The sequence below is a fragment of the Aptenodytes patagonicus genome, chromosome 15, assembly GCF_965638725.1.
Source record: "Aptenodytes patagonicus chromosome 15, bAptPat1.pri.cur, whole genome shotgun sequence".
Taxonomy (NCBI): domain Eukaryota; kingdom Metazoa; phylum Chordata; class Aves; order Sphenisciformes; family Spheniscidae; genus Aptenodytes; species Aptenodytes patagonicus.
In genome coordinates, this window is record NC_134963.1 from 14,162,989 (window position 1) to 14,182,331 (window position 19,343).

Sequence of the window (19,343 nt, forward strand, 5' to 3'; positions counted from 1 at the left end):
CGAAGGGGAGCTTTCCCCCAAGGGTAAGAACGCAGGTGGCCTGCGATACACGTGCGAGGGGTGGGGGGCCTGCAGTTTTCCTCCTTTGCTCTGTATTCCCAGGGGAGCACAGATATTTTAAGAGGGTAAGGGCTACTGGGGGGAGCCTCCAAACCCAGGGAGTACAGGCAGCAGCCCAGCTTGCCAGGGCTGAAGAGCCCTGCTGCCCACCAGCAGCAAACTGGCTTTGCACTGGTCAGGATGGTACCCGACTCAGGAAAGTCAAAATGGGATCAAGGAGTCGGGGCGTCTTCCTCCAAACAGCATAACGCAGATGATGGAAATGAGTTAACCCCATCGCCTTCCCCCACTGCTCGTTGCTCTGTTTAATCCCTCTTCCACTGGGTGCGGGACGCACCGACACACGCTCCCCTCCCACCAAAACCTGCCATTTATTTACTGTTTTAATAACTCTTCTGTGCCCACACAGTACACGGCCGTGAATGGCTGCAGCTGCTTTGAAGAAGGCGCTGTCTTCCAAGTCACCAGCAGGTCTCATAAATCTTAAAAATGCTTTGTGGAGCACCAAAACAAACCCGGCACACACACAGCCAGCTGCTTTCCAAGCACACAAATACTTTCAAGTTCAACAAAACGTTTCATTTCAGTAAGGGCAAGCTCTTTCATCCGGTTTGGAAGCCTCTTGTTCAATTACTTCTCTACAGATTACCCCCCAAATGAGTTAAAAAATGAAATAAAAAATAGCTTTATCAGTCTGAAAACATCCAAATAAGACATTTTGCAAAGAAACTCCCTATCCCGTTGGGGTTTTTTTTGGTGTTGGTGTTTTTTTTTAATTACACAAATTTTTACCATCAGCAGTGACATTTTGTGAGGAAAAAAATCGGTTCCATCAAAATAGCATTTTCTGATGAAAAACCAATTCCGTTGCATTTCCTCTCTCTGCAGAGATCAGTCCCCGGGACTGAGCATCCCTCCACCGCTCCTAAAAAACCCTCTCCAAGAACTATGCACAAATGCAGCCAACTCCATTTTAGAAACAAATCTGCTCTGTTTACTGATAAATATTTATTCAGATATTTACCAAGAAAACATGAAAGGCAAAGCCAGCATCTGTATTTCTAGTATCGCTCACCAGGGAATATCACTAAATACACTGGGGCACAGGCATCAGAGTGTGGCTCCGAGATCACCCCCAAATTTGCTTGTGCGAATCAGCTCCCCCCCCCCCCCCCCTTAAAATTAAAGGTGAAATTCTGATTTACCCTGGAGGCCACGGCATTTCTGTCGGCTGAGTGTTGCAGCCCTGCTCAGCTGCTCTGCAAAGCGTTATGCTGTTATGACTCAGAAAAAGGAAAATAACGAATTCACAACCCCACGGGGAAAACCCAGCGTGGGGGTGACTGGGGGTACCTCCTCCCCCGGGCAGGGGACCTCTACCAGGACATCCATACGGGACTTGTAGCCGTTTCCATTTACAAAAATGTCCCGTTGTGGCTTTTTTTCTGACTTTAGGCGAGCTTCTTATTTCTGATTTATGCCGGCTAGCAAGAGACAAGGGTTGGTCTGCATGATGCTGTACGCCACTTCTTCATTTGCTAATATTATGGGCAATTACTGGAAAACAAGAGGTCTAAATAGACCTTTGCTGCAGCTTATTCTGTCAGACGAAGCCGTGGTTTCATACGGATGGAGGAAATCAGCTACAGCAGCAGAGCTCAAAAAAATATTATAATGATGCAAATACAAATGATAAAAGAATAAGAGGAAGAAACGCCCATGAACCCACCGCAGAAATGTTCCTAAGCAATGAAGCCCCGACAACTGGAAATCTCAAGTCCGCAAAGTTTTATCCCCGCACTTAGATTTAACTTTGCTTTCCCTGAAGTAGAAAATAGCTCCCGGTCTGAGTTCAGCCTCTGGTTTGAAGGCTCGTAGCTGAGACCTCTCAATTCTGAAGTGTCCGAATAGGCACAAAATTAAGGATTTTAGCTAGGTTACTTCATTGCCAAACATCAAACCAGAATTTTCTCTTCACTATAAATTGGTATTTATCTTTCTGTACGATACATAAAAAAGTAGATTAACGGAGCTAGAAGAAACAAAGCCACCACTCCCCAAAGTCATTGGAATAAGCAGGTATTCCTGTCAAAAATTACACACATTTTTGCAAGAAAGGGTTCTTCTTGTTTGTTTGTTTGCAACCAACCACAAAATTCTGCAAAACCTAAGGAAATGCCCCTGAATTGGAATGAAAATGATTGCCTTAGAGTTTCTTCAGTACGTTGGGGGATATGGAAAAAGAAAGAAAAAGATAATTATGAGGTGACACCTGAAAACCTGCTCAGCCTTCAGCGCAGAAGAATGTAAACATGTTGTTTTGCTTACTTTCATCATCGATTTCAGGAAGCTGGGAAGGCTGCTCAGAAAATGGTTCCCCAGCCTCAGCTACAATGCAGTTCCAATAATAGACAGCGTAGGCAGATGCTTAATCATCTTCAAATCATGTTTCGCTATGCCCGTTCTAAAGCTTTTGGCCCGTGGTAGGACACAGTTAAGCTCCTCTTTAGCTGAAGAGTTGCAACAGGGCTTGAACGCAGTTGTCCCACCACCCGGACAGTGTCAGGCCCTTGATGCACCGGGAATACGGGCAGTTTGGGGCTGTGATTGACAGGCGACTCAGAAACGTTCCACCGGAGAGGAGCTGTTAAATTACAAACACCTCATAGGTCTCGGGAAATATTTTTCCTACTTCTCGACTCATTTTTGAGCCTTAAAATTTGCACCTATACCCAGTGCTCTATGCTGCGTCCCCACCTCCGACATAGCATCCTTCCACTTCAAGGTGCAAAAGAGGGGACACCTCTCCGGGGGGAACCATGGGATCCTCGGAGATCCTTTCATGTTCCCAGTAAGATTTACAGCCTCATGCTCACCATCAACCTCCTAATTCCTGCTGGAGCTGAGAGAATAGCTTGCTTGGGTCTGGAACCCACTCCCTCTGAGGGGGCACGAATCCGCTGGCCTGGGAGGAACGGCTGTAAGACATCTACACATTCAGCTGGGCCATCCATGACGGCGCCCAGCTGCACTCCCACGTGAAAAGCTCTCGCTCATCTATTTATTGCAACCACTTGCCAGTGCCACGACACGGAGATGAATAAATACCACTGCAAAGAGCTGCTGCTGCTCACAACGGCTGGTGGAAACGGCACGAGAGGGCGAGGGAGGCGGGAAGGGTTAAATAAGCCATGTGTCGCGTTATTGCGACTGGAGTTTGGCCAAGCTGCGAGGGCTGATATTGCTCCGTCGGGATGCGTGCCATGGAATCCTTCCTGATTGGGAACGCTCGCAGCCTTGGTCTCGCATCTTGCCCAAAAGGCACCGCAACAGCCCAGCGACCCCAGTTCAAGGCGATAACGGGGTGTTGAAAAGGACGGCTGCCGGCCTGTCCCCCACCACATCCCACCACGCTGCCTCGGGCAGAGCTGGACTGCCCGGGCAGATCGAGGGGCCAGCACACGTCCCGGCTGACCGGCCCCCAGCAAAGGCTGCCACCAGCGCTGGCTCTGGCTAACCCTCGTCAGCAGCTTCTCTGCAGAGATTCGCAATTGAAGGCAACCCTGGGAATGCCTTCACCCATGCCACAGCGAGCGGACACTGCCTGCTCCCTCGCTGTCGGCCACATGCCACATCCGCAATCCTTTGCATTAAATTTTCCGCTGTGGCTCTTTTCCTCTCCCTCTCCCACTCCCACGGATATATCAGAGCTAGCTTTCATCCAGCTACTCCTGGCCCAGTAAGAGCAAGGATACAGCAGTGCTGAACACCAGGCTGTGGTGTGGGGATGCCACCAGTGGACACAAGCTGGCGTGGACAAGTTGGTCTGGTCCATGTACCGTGGCTCTGATTACAGCCACCAGCCTGGCTCCTCCCCGCCAGCCCCAAGAGGGATGCCGGCGTGTAGACAAGGTGCACAAATCCAATAAAATTAACACCCCTCTCCCTCCTACCCTCACTGCTTACTTTGGGAAACAGGATACACAGGGATTTTCTGCTCAGGGCTACCCGGGTTTATTTGAGGCGTGCTTTCAAACGGGCTGAGCTGAGCTAGTACAGAATCTGTGCGATCGCTCCGTTCCTTTAGACGGGGCTCAGGATGAGTCCGTGCCAGAAAGTCCCACCGGCGACAGGGTTTGAAGCCTATTTGGTTGAACTAAAGCAAACTCCTTAACAAAGGCTCTTTCTTCAGGTTCAAGGCTAGCACGTTTCTGCTTGGCTTCAAATAAATTTGGGATCCTTCTCTGAAAGCATCCTGCACCAAACCAAGCAGCAGCATCAGAGCTCACGCAGCTTGGGGGTTCGTTAACCCATGCAGGGGCTCAAACCGAGCTACTGCCGAGTCCTGCTAATTGCACGCCTGCGTACACGGGGCAAAGAACGGTTTGCTTAAAGCTCCGTGAAAGATGTTTAAACTAACAGGTTTTACCTTGTATTTGTCATAGGCCGGGAATACCCCCGTGGCCGGTTAATGCACAGCAGCTGAGCCCCGGTAACTTGATCGTGTGCCCGAACCCGGTTCAGAGATTGTCATACAAGAATTAAAACGCTGCAGTAAGTCTCATGCGCGGGGAAAAGCAGGGGAAGCTGTGTGTGCTGGGCAGGGGGGAAGAGCCCAGCGCTCCCACCTAGCTCTGGCATCTGGGACCTGACTCCGCAGCCGGCCCCGGGGAGGCCAGGCTTCCCTGATACTGTTTTTGGGGAGGATGCGGCTTTTTCTAACTTCGCGTGGTTACTCCTGAATTACGCCAGCATGGGCAAGGAGACCTGACCTCTGCACCTCCACCTCTGCAGGAGCACAAGGCTCTACATAGCTCTTAGCATTGCTAAGCTGGAGCCCAGTAGGTAAACCACAGCTTTTCCCTCCGATCCCCGACCAGACTAACTTAGTTCTGTATTTTCAACAGGAAGGATTTGTTCCAGTATCCAGAACAGTGCCAAGCATTTAAAAAAGGTGAAAAATATGCACAAAAAACCACTCATAAATACCTCTGCTCAACTCAGGGCAAGCCAAGCAGACGGAAGCGTGACATTCGTGTAGCAAAATATTCTGGGAAACAATTAGTGCGGGATCCAGATCAAGAAAAATACGCTCACTAAGTCATTCAAGTAGCAAGACCAGATGGCAGGCTGCTTTCCCCGCCGATGGCACTTGTCCATCGCACTGTCACAAGTCCCGCGCCGCCCCGAGCTCACCTGAACAGGTGCCAGCGGCTGGCAGGGAGCGGCGTGTGCCGGGGAAAAGCCAGCTCTGCTAGAGCCATCGCCAGGCAAGCGCCAAGCCGGCTATCTCTTTTTCAGCTGTGCAGTAAGTCGGGTAAAGAGTGTCAAAAATAACGACCTGGCCGGGGCTGGGAAAAGAAGGTTCAAGAGTTCAGCCTGGAAGCAGAGAGCCAGGGCTTCTGCGGGGAGAGGGTAACCACGAGCAAGGGGAAGGGCAGGGGGGAAAATCCTCTTACTTGCAGGAAGCGCCGGTCGGGGTTGCTGGCAGAAAGGTCTGCCCAGGTGTTACTGAGCCGTAATTCACAGGGCCAAGATTCGGGGGCGAGGATGCAGCCTGGCTCCCATTAAACAGTGGGAGCTTTGTCTCGGTAGGGAGTGAAGGAAAAGGCGATGTTTTTTGCTGGGCTGCTCCGGGCAGCCCTTGCGGCAGCCCCACTGGTCCAAAGGGACTTTGGGGATGCAGAAAGCAGCCCCTGCCCCGCAGCGCTACCAGCATTACTTCTGGGAAGGGCAGATTAAACCACCACAGTAACCTCTCTGACTGCAAAAGCCAGTGCCCATCTCTTGGTGTGGCTTGGACCCTTCATCTGTCTTTGGAGAAGAGACCCAGATAACCTCTCCCCGTTACAAATAGAGTCACTCCATCAATCTGGAGAAACCAAGTGCAGCCCCAAATCCCCCTTCTCAGGGTGGGGGGATTTTCCTGCCCCGGATGGTGCATGGAGGGTGCAGACCACGCGGGTCTGCAGATACCACCGCTTTGGCTGCCAGGATGCAATTACTCCATCTCAACCCCCAAGCGCAGCCCCCGGGTGCTGCACGATGGCCCCAGGTGACGCACTGGCAATGACTCCAGCTCCAAAAGCTCGTTTGGTGTCAACAGGGTTTGCAAATTTGGGGGGTCACCGTCTGTGGAGAAGCAGGAACATGAAGGCCTCCTACAGAAATGCTCAGTGCCATCTTAACCCCAGGTGAGGCTCAGAGCCACGGCGGGTATCCCCCACCCTGGAGGTTTGCTTTTTTGGATGCTGCGCACCTGCAGCACTATCACCACCCTCAGCCCTTCGGTCCAGAGATGCTATTTCGAACGTACGACGGAAGGAGCAAAAAGCACACAGAAGAACTTGCAAGGCCCTCCAGTGGGGATGGGAAGGGCAGCCCTGCTTTCTCCGGCAACACGCCGAGTAGTACGAGACAGTCAAAATCACCGCTGCCACTCTCTCCCCTCTGCCCTCCAGCTTCGTTGTTAATATTTGAGATGTCTGCAAAATTATTCATTGAGATTTTGTCTTCCAGAAGAAGCTCTAATAGGCTTAGGTGGTCCCATTGCTCATCATTTGCCTCTCTCTTGGAGAGGATGGGCTGGTTTACTCTGGTTTCTTCTCTTTCAGTGGACTTCCCAAGCAGGGACAAAGTTTGCGCTGCTTTTGCAGGAAACTTGGAAAAAACAGGTGTCTTTGGTGAGATTTGAAGGAAACGAGGGTTTCGCCTCTTCGAAACAAGTTGAGACCAACCCCTCTTGGCCTCTACCCCTCCAGACGGCTTCTCCCACAGTGCAGCCATCGGAGGCAAGCACAGACCGAGCAAAGGCTCCTCTTGCGAGTGCCCCGGCTCCCATCGAACCCAGCGCCTTCCCCGCGGTGCAAGCGCTCAGCAGCGAGCGCTTCCAGGATCAACAAGATGTTACATGCAACGAGGACGAGGTGTTTGATGAATCATTTGCAGAGAGGGGGATTTTTTTTTTTAATAATAATAAAAAAAAATGTACATACCACTGCAGCATCTACAAGACAAACAGACCAAACCATCCGTGAGCACGGCCCGCTGTGTAATCGCACGCTACCTGGCTCTTATAAAATACTGCTTAGCAGGTGAGAACCCCTCTCATTTAGCGCCTTGCTAAGATATTGGCTGTAAAAAATTAGCAGGTGTCTTTAAGAAACACCGTCTCCCAAAGTTAATATGGGTAATAAATTTTACTTGTCCTTCCTGAAGAGTTGTGGTTAAAGCCAATAAAAGGCAAAAATGGAAACATGGGTATTTTGCTAATTTGAAGTAAAATGCGTCCCCGTCACTAGCACATATTTCTATCACATACGAAAAGAATAAGGCCTGAAAATGGTAAAGGTCCTGAAATAAGCTTTGGTACGGGCCAGCCGTCCATACCAGCCCATCGCATGGGATCTGCAAACAGGAGGAATGATGGCAGTTGTGGAGCAGCCACGACCTCACTTCTGATTTCACTGGGACTGTTGAGGAGCACACCGCCAGCGGAGAGGAAGGCAGGCACCGAAATCCAGTGCTGCCCATCTAACTCACTCACCGCGCTCAACTTCATGCAGAAAAAGGCACTGAGGGTGGGGAAGCAACGCCGCACCCTCTGTTACTCATCTTTTACGCTGTTCTCCCAATTCTTATCGAGTGGAAAACCACTTGAAGAAGCAGCATCGGGCAAGGTGGAATAAAGACTGACTTGTGCATTCTTCATTCTAAAGCGATACTTACATCACCACTGAGAAAACCATCAAGGAATTTGAAAAAAAAAAAAAAAAAATCACCATAAACTCTCCAAGCTTCTTTCTCAGCTGGTCAGCATTTCTACAGTGGGGCACATCTGTTCCCATCTCCCTGGAAGAAGGCCGGGGGGGAATAATTGGGATATCCACTTAGCATGAAGATAAAAACCCGACGGAGATGCCCGAAGCCGTGGAAAGGTGCTTCCCCCGCCGCAGGCTGCGCTGACCAGCCCATCCCCGCCTGGATGCTCCCACCCCCCATCGCCTTTAAAAACTTTCCAAGTTCCAGCCAGCCTTCCAGATTTACGATGTGTTTCACTTTTTGAACACCCTTGGATCAGACCGAGGTGATGAAAGCCCGATAGGTCTGTAGATAGCTTTTTGTGTGGAGAGAGTATATAAAAGATATTGCCCCCCCATATACACAGATGCACTCCTCTTCCCCCCCCCTCTTAAATGTGTCTTTTCTGCAAACTTCAGCCAAGTCCATCCGTGCCAAGAACCTTCCCACACCCCATTCCAGCCTCTGCTTTACTTAAAATTAATTCAGAGACACAGTACCAGGGACCACAGCCTTTGGCGAGTCTTAATAAGACCGCAAGGAATAGGAAAGGGAAAAAAAAAGGAGAGGGGGGAAAAAAAAAAAAGAAAAATTGCAGCAGTTCTTGTAACTAAATCTGTTGGAGTTGTAAGTGTGGTAAATGCATGTTCCTGCACTATTTGGACGCCTCTGCTTTGTCTTTAGCAGCTGCTGTAATAAACTTCCCAGAAAGTATTGGATTCACAGAAGTGTTACTAGAAACCCTAACAGAAACCTAACGGAAATGATGTACCGACGCAGCAAGTCAGGGAGATAAGCCCTGCTACAATAAAGAGAGATTTAAACTAGGTTTCCTTTACTTGAGAGAGAAAATAAAAATTGTCCTCTGCATTTCAGGGGGGAGGATGAAAAGGGGGGGCTGAGCTCTAATTACAAGTGTCTTGAAATTCCTTCTGCGTAAAGTTTCCTTAAAGAGCTGCCAAAAAAGCAGACTCTGGGAGATGGCGTTTGAGGTGCAGTTCTCAGCTCAGCTGAAGCGCACGCGGCTTTGCCCTGTGATGACAAAACATTTAATTATGACTAGCCCAATGTCTTCCACATTTGGAAACTGGATTCTTGACACACACGACATACCCCATGCTGACACGACTGTTTGGCAAAAGCCGAGCCTGTGATCTCACATTAATTGCTACACAAATATACTTATTGTGGGCATGGGTTTTATGTGACTGAAGCCTCCATTTGCACATGTTCACAATAAAAACACTCCCCCCCCCTCAAATAACGATTAACCTTTTTTTTTGGAGAGGGTTTTTTTTTTTTTTTGAGATGCAGTTTTAATGGCATGAGAACTGTCTGTCGGCTTCTATTACCCCTTTGTTCTCTTCGTCTCTCGCTTTATATGTATTTTTATAAGCCTTTTAAAACCAAGTCTCCCTGTTCTTAATTCTTCTCTCTCTTTACTTTTGTTTTTATTGCAGGGCATCAATAGAAACAGAAAGATTTCACCAGATTAAAGACGCGGCTGCCACTTGAAAGCAAGTCCACTGATAGAGATCTTATAAGATCTCTCCGTTTCTTCCATCCAAGGCCTTTTGCGGGGAGACAGGAGGACGGCGACACGTTCCCCCTTAATCCGGCAGCTAGAGGTGCGAGATATCCATCAGCCTGCGGGACTCACCTCGCCCTTTATTCCACCAAACCCAGCTGAATGCATGCGAGCATCAGCCCTGGCGTCTGCAGAGATTGCTCCTCAGTGATATCATAGGCCTCCGAGGTCACAGCTCCCGTGATCTCATGTGCGGGAACATGCAGCAAACAGATGTCAGGGGCCAGAGGCAGGGTGTTCACAGGGCTGCCCGTTCGGTGTCTCACCGCAGAAAGACCTGGGCTCTTCACCTGATTTCCCACTGAAGACCCCACAGAGGGAAACCAGGCTTTACCCTTGGATCTTAAACCTGACAGCAACCCCTTGCCAAGCAAAAGAGTACCAAAGCACCAAAATTCACCCTTCTCCAGCTCCTCCACGGCACATGGTAGCCAGGCCGTGAGCTACTAATTCTGGCTCTGCTGCTAAGTTGCCTGATGACCCCGAGCATCCTACCGGGTCCCCATGAACCTTTCCAGAGGCAAAGCAGCAGCTAAACAAAGCCATAAACCCCCGCGAGGCTGGGGAAAATCCTAACGTGCACCAGGCTTGGAGATCCAAAGCCAAAAAAGCTATTTAAGGCTCGGAGCTATTATTTCCATCACCCTGCTCCGAGCAGGAATGCTCCGGCAGCCCTTGCAGAGCCCCCACGGGGCTGCCAGCAGGTGGAGGTCCCCACCATGCCCCTGCTTCCCCCAAAAAAGCTTTGCTGCACAGCAACGGCTGCAATTTTTTTTTTTTTTTTTTTTTTTTTGCTTTCTCAGTACAAAGAAACTGTTTATTTAGAAAGATCAAGGAACCAAAAACGTAGGCAAATCGCTCTTCTCCTGGTAAGGCAGCAAAGCATGCCCGGCCTCGCTCGCGTGTTTGCGCAGCGTTGCCGTGCATGCAGCGAGCTGGACGCAGCCTCCCTCCCTGCAGACGCTTTCATAGTTATCCCATTGCTTGTACAAGAGCCATCAGCTCTTTCAAACAATGACCAATTTGTTCCCTGGGGTGGCATTTCCTTATGATTCATCCCGCTTTGCAGCAGGCGCGAGGGCTGGGATGCTAATGCCAGAAGGATACGCTCACGTGCTGGCCTGAGCACCGCAGCGAGAGTTTCCACGACCATCAGGTTGTGTCCGTCCCCCCCCCCCAAAGTGATGCCCAGCCCCGTGCCATTGCCTGGGCAGTTTTTCCACAAGCTGGAGCTGCTTTGCGGTGGAGAACCCGCCGTTACAACCCCCAGATTTTGCAGAGAGTCACTGTTGTAACGGCCTCTTGGAGTGGAAATTGCATAAAACAGCAGTTGGGGGGGGGGGGGGGGGGATAAAAATAATTTCATTTCAGCAAGGCTGAAGTGTCTCTCTTGAACAACAGGATGTCTTCTGTAAACATGAGGCTACCACAGCTGTTGGAGATATAAAATGCTGCATTAAAGTGTTTTATTTCGTCATCGCCGAAATGGAGTGAGAAAGCTGAAGGGATCGGTTTAGCCTTTCCTCTCCCCCCCAGCGCCGCCAAAAACCTACTGAGAAGGGTGAAGCCTTTTTACTTTAATGGAATTTCATTTTGCAAAGGGCAAGTATGCCTCTAAAAAGGTTGCAGGCACTTCTGCCCCCCCCCCCCATATATGGGGCTGCCAAATCATAATTTTAACAACAAATCTTTTTATTTGCCTTTTTTTGTCTTAAATCCCAAGCACTTGGGATTTATGCAGTGCATGGGAAGCAGCTTTCATGACGGGAGCGAGTTTTCACACGCGATGCTTGTGTGGTTTAAGCTCTTCTCTGCGACGGAGCGGTTCAGCAACCGGCACGCCCGCAAAGAGAGCAAGATGAAATATTTTCGGTCCCCTGATTATTCGGTATCTAATCGCATTTGACCGGCAGGGGTTGGCCACATCGCACGCATCCAGCCACCCGCGCAGCTCCGATAGCATCTGCAGCCTACAACCTCACACTTCATCTGCAGCGTCCACGGCCCATTGGTACAGTGCAATGACAGGATTTCGAACAATAAATTATCTTTTAGAAGTGGCTTATCAGGGAGACGCATTCATCTCCATGAGCTGGACCGAAACCAGCTCCACTGGCTGGAAGTTCAAGCGAGGGCATGCACATTCACTATTTTTTTTTTTGACCATACAATTTTGGGGTTGCAAAGCCAGACATTAAGCTGGCTGAAAGTCTAGTCCTGTGAAGCATTCTGAGTTGGCAAAGTTTTGCTACTGATTTATGTGGCGCAACAGAGCTCAGGGCCTGGGATGCATCCATAACATTCGTTCCATCTGTCGTCAATGCAGATTCTGTTCTCCACCGCTCGTGTTGGCAGGGCTTGATCCGAGATCTGTCGCTCTCGGTGGGGGGGAGGAAAGGGGACGAGAGAAGAGGAAGCAAAAGTCTCCTATAGGTGCCAATGGCTTCACAGGAGGCCTCAAGTTCTTCAGATGCCTCTAAGCATTGTTGCTGGAGTGATAATCCTTGGCAGCCCATTTAGGAGAGGAAGGGAAGGAGCGGTCACACTGATTTTCAATACGGTTTCAGAATCGATGTTCACCAACGGTCTCATTTCAGGCCCACGCACGCCTGCACTAATAAAGGATAAAGGTCCAGAAAACCATATAGTCCTCTTGGTCTCCTATCCTTCTTGTTCCTTCCAGGCAAATCTTCTCTATGATCAATCCACACAAAACACCGACTCCTTTCAGAGCAGTTAAAAAGCCCGCTAATCTGTGAGTTATCTTCCAAGACTATGAGCAATTCAGTCCAAGAAGCAAAAGGAGCATTTATCTTGGGCACAGCAAACATGTCCAATCTGCGCTGGAGATCTCTGGCACGCCTGGGGCTTGCTGAAGTTGACAGGGCTGGAAGCTCCATCCGCAAAGCAAGTGCTGAGCACCGCGCTGGGATTCACACCAAGAGCAAAAGGCCTCTTCTGCAGATAAAGACAGCTGAAGCGTGAGTCGGGCTGCAAGCCAAGATGTTCTTCCCTCCTCTTCCCCCTCCCCAAAATTGGGAAGGCTGGGGATGGTGCCCCACCCCCCCCTGCACAAGCTGTATCCGAGGCTGCACTCGGGGTGGGGCAATCCTCCCCGCCGAAACGCTGATGATGCAATTCACCTCTGAATATTACCTTCTGGTTCCTTGCCGTTCCAACGCCTCCGACATCTACAAAAAGCTGGAATTTCCTGCCAGCGCAGTGGTGCAATTTCAAATGCTTTTTGGTTTTCGACTGCGCTCTTTAATCTCAAGCCAGCTGGGCCCGTGCGTTAGTGTGAAGGCTGAAAGCTTCAGAGCTTTGGGCAGTTAGTTTTCCAAAGATCTCACCTGTGGGTGGAATGGTTTGCTGCGGCTCTGCATTAAATTAAAAAGAAACGCACATGCAAAAACCATGTGTCTGAGCTGCCCTGTCCCCGTTGCAGCGTGGAGGGAAGCTGCAGGCCTGCTCCGTGGTCCGATTTCCCTTTCAGAGAGGGAGAAATGCAGATTTAGCTCCTTGTGCCAAGAAGGTCAAGGAGCGATTCGGAACAGAGAGCTGCAGGAGCTGGCAGGCACGGCACGGCGCCATGAAGGTCCTCCCCAGCCCCTCCGTCAGGGAAGGATGGAAATCAAATCTCATTGAATCAACCTGCCTCGCACAGGCATTATTGGGAGGATACCTTAAAAGAGAATATACACTATCTCAGTGTTTCTCCCAATAGACAAATGGGCTTTATTCCCCAATTTCCCGTGAGAGCTGTGATAAAGGATCCCATCATAGACTCTGCTGCACTATTTGCAGCCCTTGGCATCACAGGAGGCTTGCAGAGATGAGGCCAGGGCCACCATCCATGGCAGAATGAGCAGCCTCTAATTTATACGAAGGCCTGGGCAAGATGTTTCACAGCTCCAGACTACGGGGACCAGATCCTCAGGTGATGCAAGGTAACATCATTTCTGAGAAGTTAATAAATCGGTGCTAGTTCACATCAACCAAGGATCTGCTCAAGGAGCACAGGCAACCAAAACAAACATATGCACCTGCTGGAGCCACAACAGAAGTATCTGAGAATTAATCTTATGACGATAAGCCACAAAAGGTGTGTGGCAGAGAAGAGAGGGAGGTATGAAGAAGTCCTGTTACCCTGCTCACTCTACCATTTCAGAAAAAAATCTGTTTATACAGAGATCTGACAAGAACTACAGCAAAATGGATGAGGAGCTGAATACGTAAAAGGCAAAACCATCACTGAAAATAAATTCAATTATTCGGTTTTGCTTAGAGAAGCAACAAAGTTTCTGACATGTTTGTTATTCAGTCTGTCATTAGAGCTGAAAGATGTCTCAATAATGTTGAAGTTACTTTTTTAACATCCACTCTCCTCCAAGCAGTTTGCATATTTTCCACTACGTTAGCTGATCAAGCCATTAGTTACAGTTACTTAAAAATAAATGAGCTCTATATTTTCCTTCCTCCGCACTCCCCACTGTGGAGCTCAACAGGGGAGGGGGGACAGGGAAGAAACGTATTTTGTTTGCAATGAAACAACCCGACAATAATGGTAAATGCTCAAGTTCGACTGTGGAAAGCGAGTACGTCTAAGAAGAAAAAGCAGAAGCATCTCTCGTCAAGCAAGGAACTGATAAGGCCCTAAGCAGCAGCAAAACATGCAAAATGAAAAACATATTTGTAAAAGAAACTGCAGTTGGGAGGTTGACAGCATCTGAATAAATCCAGCAAGAACAGAGGCAGGGTGGAATTTCATTGAGTGTGCTGATATGCATTTACTTGCCAAACTGAGTTTTAACTAGAGCTATTCTTTCTGCTCTTTACCCTAGTCCTCCCTCTTCCCCATAAAAAAATACTGTCAAGTCAGTCAATTTTCATGAAAAGGTTTCTGGTTTTACCCATTACAGAAAAGCAGGTAATATTTATTCTTCTATCCCCTCTTTCCCAAAATTCAGCCATAAAAAAAAACCCAAAGCAAAACTGACAGTTTATGTTTTGACTGTTGAAAAACAGAATCTGAAAGCAATTTTGCTTGTTAATTAAGCTTAAAAAAACTGCAGAAGATGAAGATATTTTCTTCCATGCAGAAAATGAAGGCAGCACATTTTCCCAACTATCTGTGAACTGAAGAAAAAAACCACTAATGAACTTTCGTGGTAGAGAAAAATCCGAGCATACCAGGAAAAAAAAAAAGCACATTGTACTAATAGGTCATTGGGCAATTCTAACTCAATCCAGGCTTGATTGCGGGATACAGATTTATCCAATATATTGACCACTGGGTCGTAAGAACAGCCTTCACACCCAGCACAGAGCACGTCTCCAACCGCTGCCCTCTCCGTACAGGAACGTCCCACTGAGATCTAGTCAGCTCTGTTGCGCTGCTCTTGTTGGTAGCTTTATCAGAGAAAAAAATACCCACCCCACCCCCCTTGCTGCAATATATAACCTTAATATTGGCCTCTCAAAATCCTCTTATATAATAATCTACAGGTTTTGGCAATAGAGTAAACCATCTTCACACCCCATACCGCAGAATAAGTCACCTCTCTCCAAGTGACGTTCTCAGCTCATACTGCACCACCAATGACTGCAGAGCACCACCAGTTCACCTGTCCTGTCACAGCATCAGGGCTTCCAACGTTCACAGTCAACAGTGAACCAGAAGCTCCTCCATCCACAAATCATTTCCCCATTGGACTGAACAAACAACTGCTTACGTGAAGAAATCAGGATGAATGAAAAACCCAATCATTGGTGCTGGTCCCATGCTATTTGTTAAACAAACCTGCAGACCAACGGTGGTCCAGGCTATGGCTTGGAAGTCAGTGTTATGGGCTTCTCCCTGACTTTGGAACACGTGCTGCTGCCACATGTTGTTCAACAGCTGGGGCTTTCCAACTTGTTGTTTGCAGTGGAAGATGACGTGACTTCCAATAAGAGAGTCTGGAGGACCAGATCCTAATAGTGCTATGCTGCAGACCATTTTAAAAATGTTTGAGAGTGCTTACAGATCTTCTAGGAAGGCCCTTACTTGTAGGGGAAGCTCTTGCCCTTTTTGAGAGTATTCCCCCCCATAAAGTCCTCTCTGCTCCGGTGCATTCTGGCTCTGTCGTTTGCTTTCAGAGCAAATAATACCCAGGTTCCTGCAGGTCATCTAACCCAGAGAGATGGGGAAGACTCCCAACATCCGCACATCAGACACTCTTCTTTCAGCTACATCCCAGCCCAGTCAAACTCAGTCACCGAGCTTCCAGGATGCTAAGGACACACTGTCCAACCCCTGGAAATAGTAGGCAGTCCAAAGGGCCGTGCTGGGTCCTGACCAGTTGTCCCAACTCCAAAGGGACAGTTTTGGGGGTCAGCCTGGCTTAGGCAGCGTACACGAATCCCACGCATGCGTCCTTCATCTTAACCACACCCTTGATGCTGGGGTGTGAGAATGCTCAATCCCCTCCAGCTATAGGGGAATTCCCAAGCAGATGGTTAAACTGGATTTCCAGCTTCACTGAAGTCGCAGAATGGGGGTAACTCATCAGGGTGGAGGTACGGAGCTGGCTCAAGGTGCCCAGTGCTTTGTGCTCTGAGCAAGTCACAGGTCTATCGGTCACCAGAGCTACAGATGAGGTCACCCCTTAGCATCTGCAGAGCACCTCGAGACCTTCATGCAAATCTGCTAATTGTGCAGAAATACTACATAAATAATGAAACACGTTATGGAAATGCAGTGCGTTTTGGCTGGGGGGGTCATAGGCACCTTCTAGGAACCGGAGATTTGAACTTCACTAAAATCCCTAGGGACGTGGGTACCTAATTCTCTTAGACCTTCTGAAGGTGGCAGGCACATTAGTACCAGACTCTCAACTCCTCTGCTTCTGGAGTTCAACAGCTCCTACGAAGCAGGAGCAGCAGACAGCAAGCTGAATGCTATGGGCTTAAAACAAAGGCCTGTAAGTCAATAAAGTTCAACAAAATAAAGTCGCTCATTTTTTGCTGTCACTCACAGGCTGCTGCAATGTTGACTCTGAAGGGTGGGAGAAAGGAAGAGGAACAGAAAGTACGTGAACAAAGAAAATGAGACATCAAGGGGGGACGGCAGCAGTGGACACAGCCCAGCCCTTGCTGACGGGTGTGAAATGAAGGTGAGGGATTTAGGAATATTTCCTGGACCAGCGGTGCCAGTCAGGGAAAGAACATCTAGGACCTCCTGTACCTCCTGCCCCAGCCCTGCAAATCCTCTCATACGCAGATCTCCAGCAGCTGCTCCTTCCCATGGTGGGAGGAAGGGTAAGAGAGAAAAAAAAATAATCAAAAGATACTCAAAACAAACCCACCATCAACAAGCCTCTCTGCTTCAGCTCAGACCTTTCTGCCAGAGTATAGTAACCCATTTATGAATGCCTTTCCTCTCTAGGCTGGTTGCATTTTCACAGCTTTATTGACTTCATGTAGTAAGACCCTGGGACAGAGAATCAGAAGATCTGTCCTGCTGTTGACTCTGCCACTGGCCTCAACACGCAGGCCTGGACCCAACTTTTTCTTCCTCTTTCCCCTCCATCCTTAAATCTGTAACTTGAGATTAGATTTATCTGTTTGAGACCACCGGGGTGGGTGGGAAGAAGAGAAGGTGAAGTACTCCTGTGTACTTCATCCTTTGTTTTGGCAGCAGCTCCATTCCCATGGCTCTGTTGTACACCTCAAGGCAACAATCCCCATTATCGTTTCAGGAGCAGCCATCACCAGAACCAGCCATGATCTTCCAACTCCACTACTTTTTTGTAGGGACATCTGGAAAGACTATGGAAGTATGTTCTCTTGAGCCCCCAGGGCTTTTTGCCTCTATTCTCAGCACTAAATCCTGGCTCAGAAAGCTTTTCTTCACAATATTTTCCATGTTCACTGTGTAGAAGGGTAGAAATATGTAGTACAGAGAGCAGTGATGTCTACAGGAATTGTTAAGGCTGTTTGGTTGAAAAGTTGGGGGGCTTCCTGCCTCCCCTCAGACTCACAGGACCAGGCCCATCTAGCATAAACACCAAAACAAACCTTACAGTCCACATCGAGTTAAGACATTTACGTCTTCTAAGAACAGTCCGACCTCCAAATCATTGGGGGTGTCTGCATTGCAGGGGGATTAAACACCCACACGCAGCTCTGAACCTCAGGACTACCACTTACCTTTCGACTTAGTCCTGCTCTGAACCCATGAACAAGGACAGATCTTTGCAATCCACCACCAGACCTCGGCCCAAGATCTTAAGCTGGGGTCAATGTGCTATATTGATTCATATCAGCGGAGCTTTACAGATTATTCTAGCTGAGAATCTGGCCACTTATGACTTAAATAGTTTTCTGAAATGTATCCAACAGGAAATCCTAAATCAAGAACACTCTGCGTTTTGAGAAGATTCCTCTCCCTTGGATCCAAACCCAACTAAAAGTTTTGCAACTTTTTCCATTTTAGGAATAAGAGGCTTTCTTCTCATATCTTCCTCTCCTCCCAAACAAATAATCAAGTACACGGGAGCCCAAAATATTTTTCCCCTCTGTTCACTTTATTCAGCGAGTTGACACTGAAGCCAGCATGTTTAAAACTGGCCAGCTGTGTTCTGACCAGCTGACATTGGAGGCCACAGCTGGGACAGCCAAATAGGCAATATTCCAGCTGCAAACAAATGAGGCAACACCTTCGGAGAAGGGATCGAACTCGGGGAAATGGCCACGATTCAATTCAGAGCTTCCCTGCTACTTTTCCAGTGACAGCTGCTGGTGAAGGCCAGATTCTCAGCAGGAGTAAACTGGTCGTGCTGCTTCAACTTCCCGGGGTCTGTGCCAGTTTACACCAACCGAGAACATGGCACAATCTGGTTCATGTTTGGGCTTTGCTCTGCTGTCTCCCTGCTATCCTTCATCTAGAAATAGCTGCATTATAGGAGAGAGAGAAGGAATAACAACCAAAATTTGTCTGGTCCAGAAACGGTTTCCTGGAACTTTAGTCTTTCTTTTTTTTTTTTTTTTTCCTGAAAGGAGATAAAGTTGTTCATTGTTTGTCTTGGCTGACTATAAACTCATGCTGCTGAGAGCAGCCTTTGATCACAGGGCTATTGGGAGGCTGACCCTTGACAGCCAACCCACTCCCTGCTCTTTCAGTCTCACCAGCCCAGGCCTGACTTCCTTTTTCATGAAAAGCCATAAAAAAATTTATGCATATATTATCCAACAGCCCTTGCAGCAGTTTAGGGATCCTGATCTAACTAGCTTACAGACAACTTCAGTATCGGGCTATTCCCTTCCTCAAGGGTTTCTGTGATGGGAATGGGGAAGGAAGGAGTTCGTGATCTCGGATGTCCTGTCATGAGCGGCAGCAACTCCATCCAAGCCTGCGGTGCGACAAATGTGCATCAGGGTGTATCTAACAAATGTGCTCTTTATAAGGGACAAATCATAGCCCTGTCAAATGCTGCCAGAAGTCTAAGTTTATTTCACGTCCTCTTTTCCCACTGAAAAGTTTTTGGACATTTGTGTAGGATTTGTGTGTTCCTGTGATCTGGTCAGAGCTCCCAGCTCTAGCTGGTTTGCCACACATCCAGAACATTTTTACAGCATGTGTTGCCCAACCGCAGAGGCTACAGGCATAAAGCACATTCTCTTCTGACACCTAGCAGGGCGTTTTTCTACGTAAGTCAATCTGTGTAATGTGACTCATTGCTCCCACACTTCATGGAAGTAGCAGGCTTAGTTTATTCTAGCATACCCCGGCAAGGACAACCATGTTACCAAAGCACTGGATTTACAAAGCTTGTGTAAACGATCCAAAGCGTGAGCATGATCAGGCTGATGCTTCCCAGCAATTCCCCACAGAAGATGACAGCTCAAGCCCTGT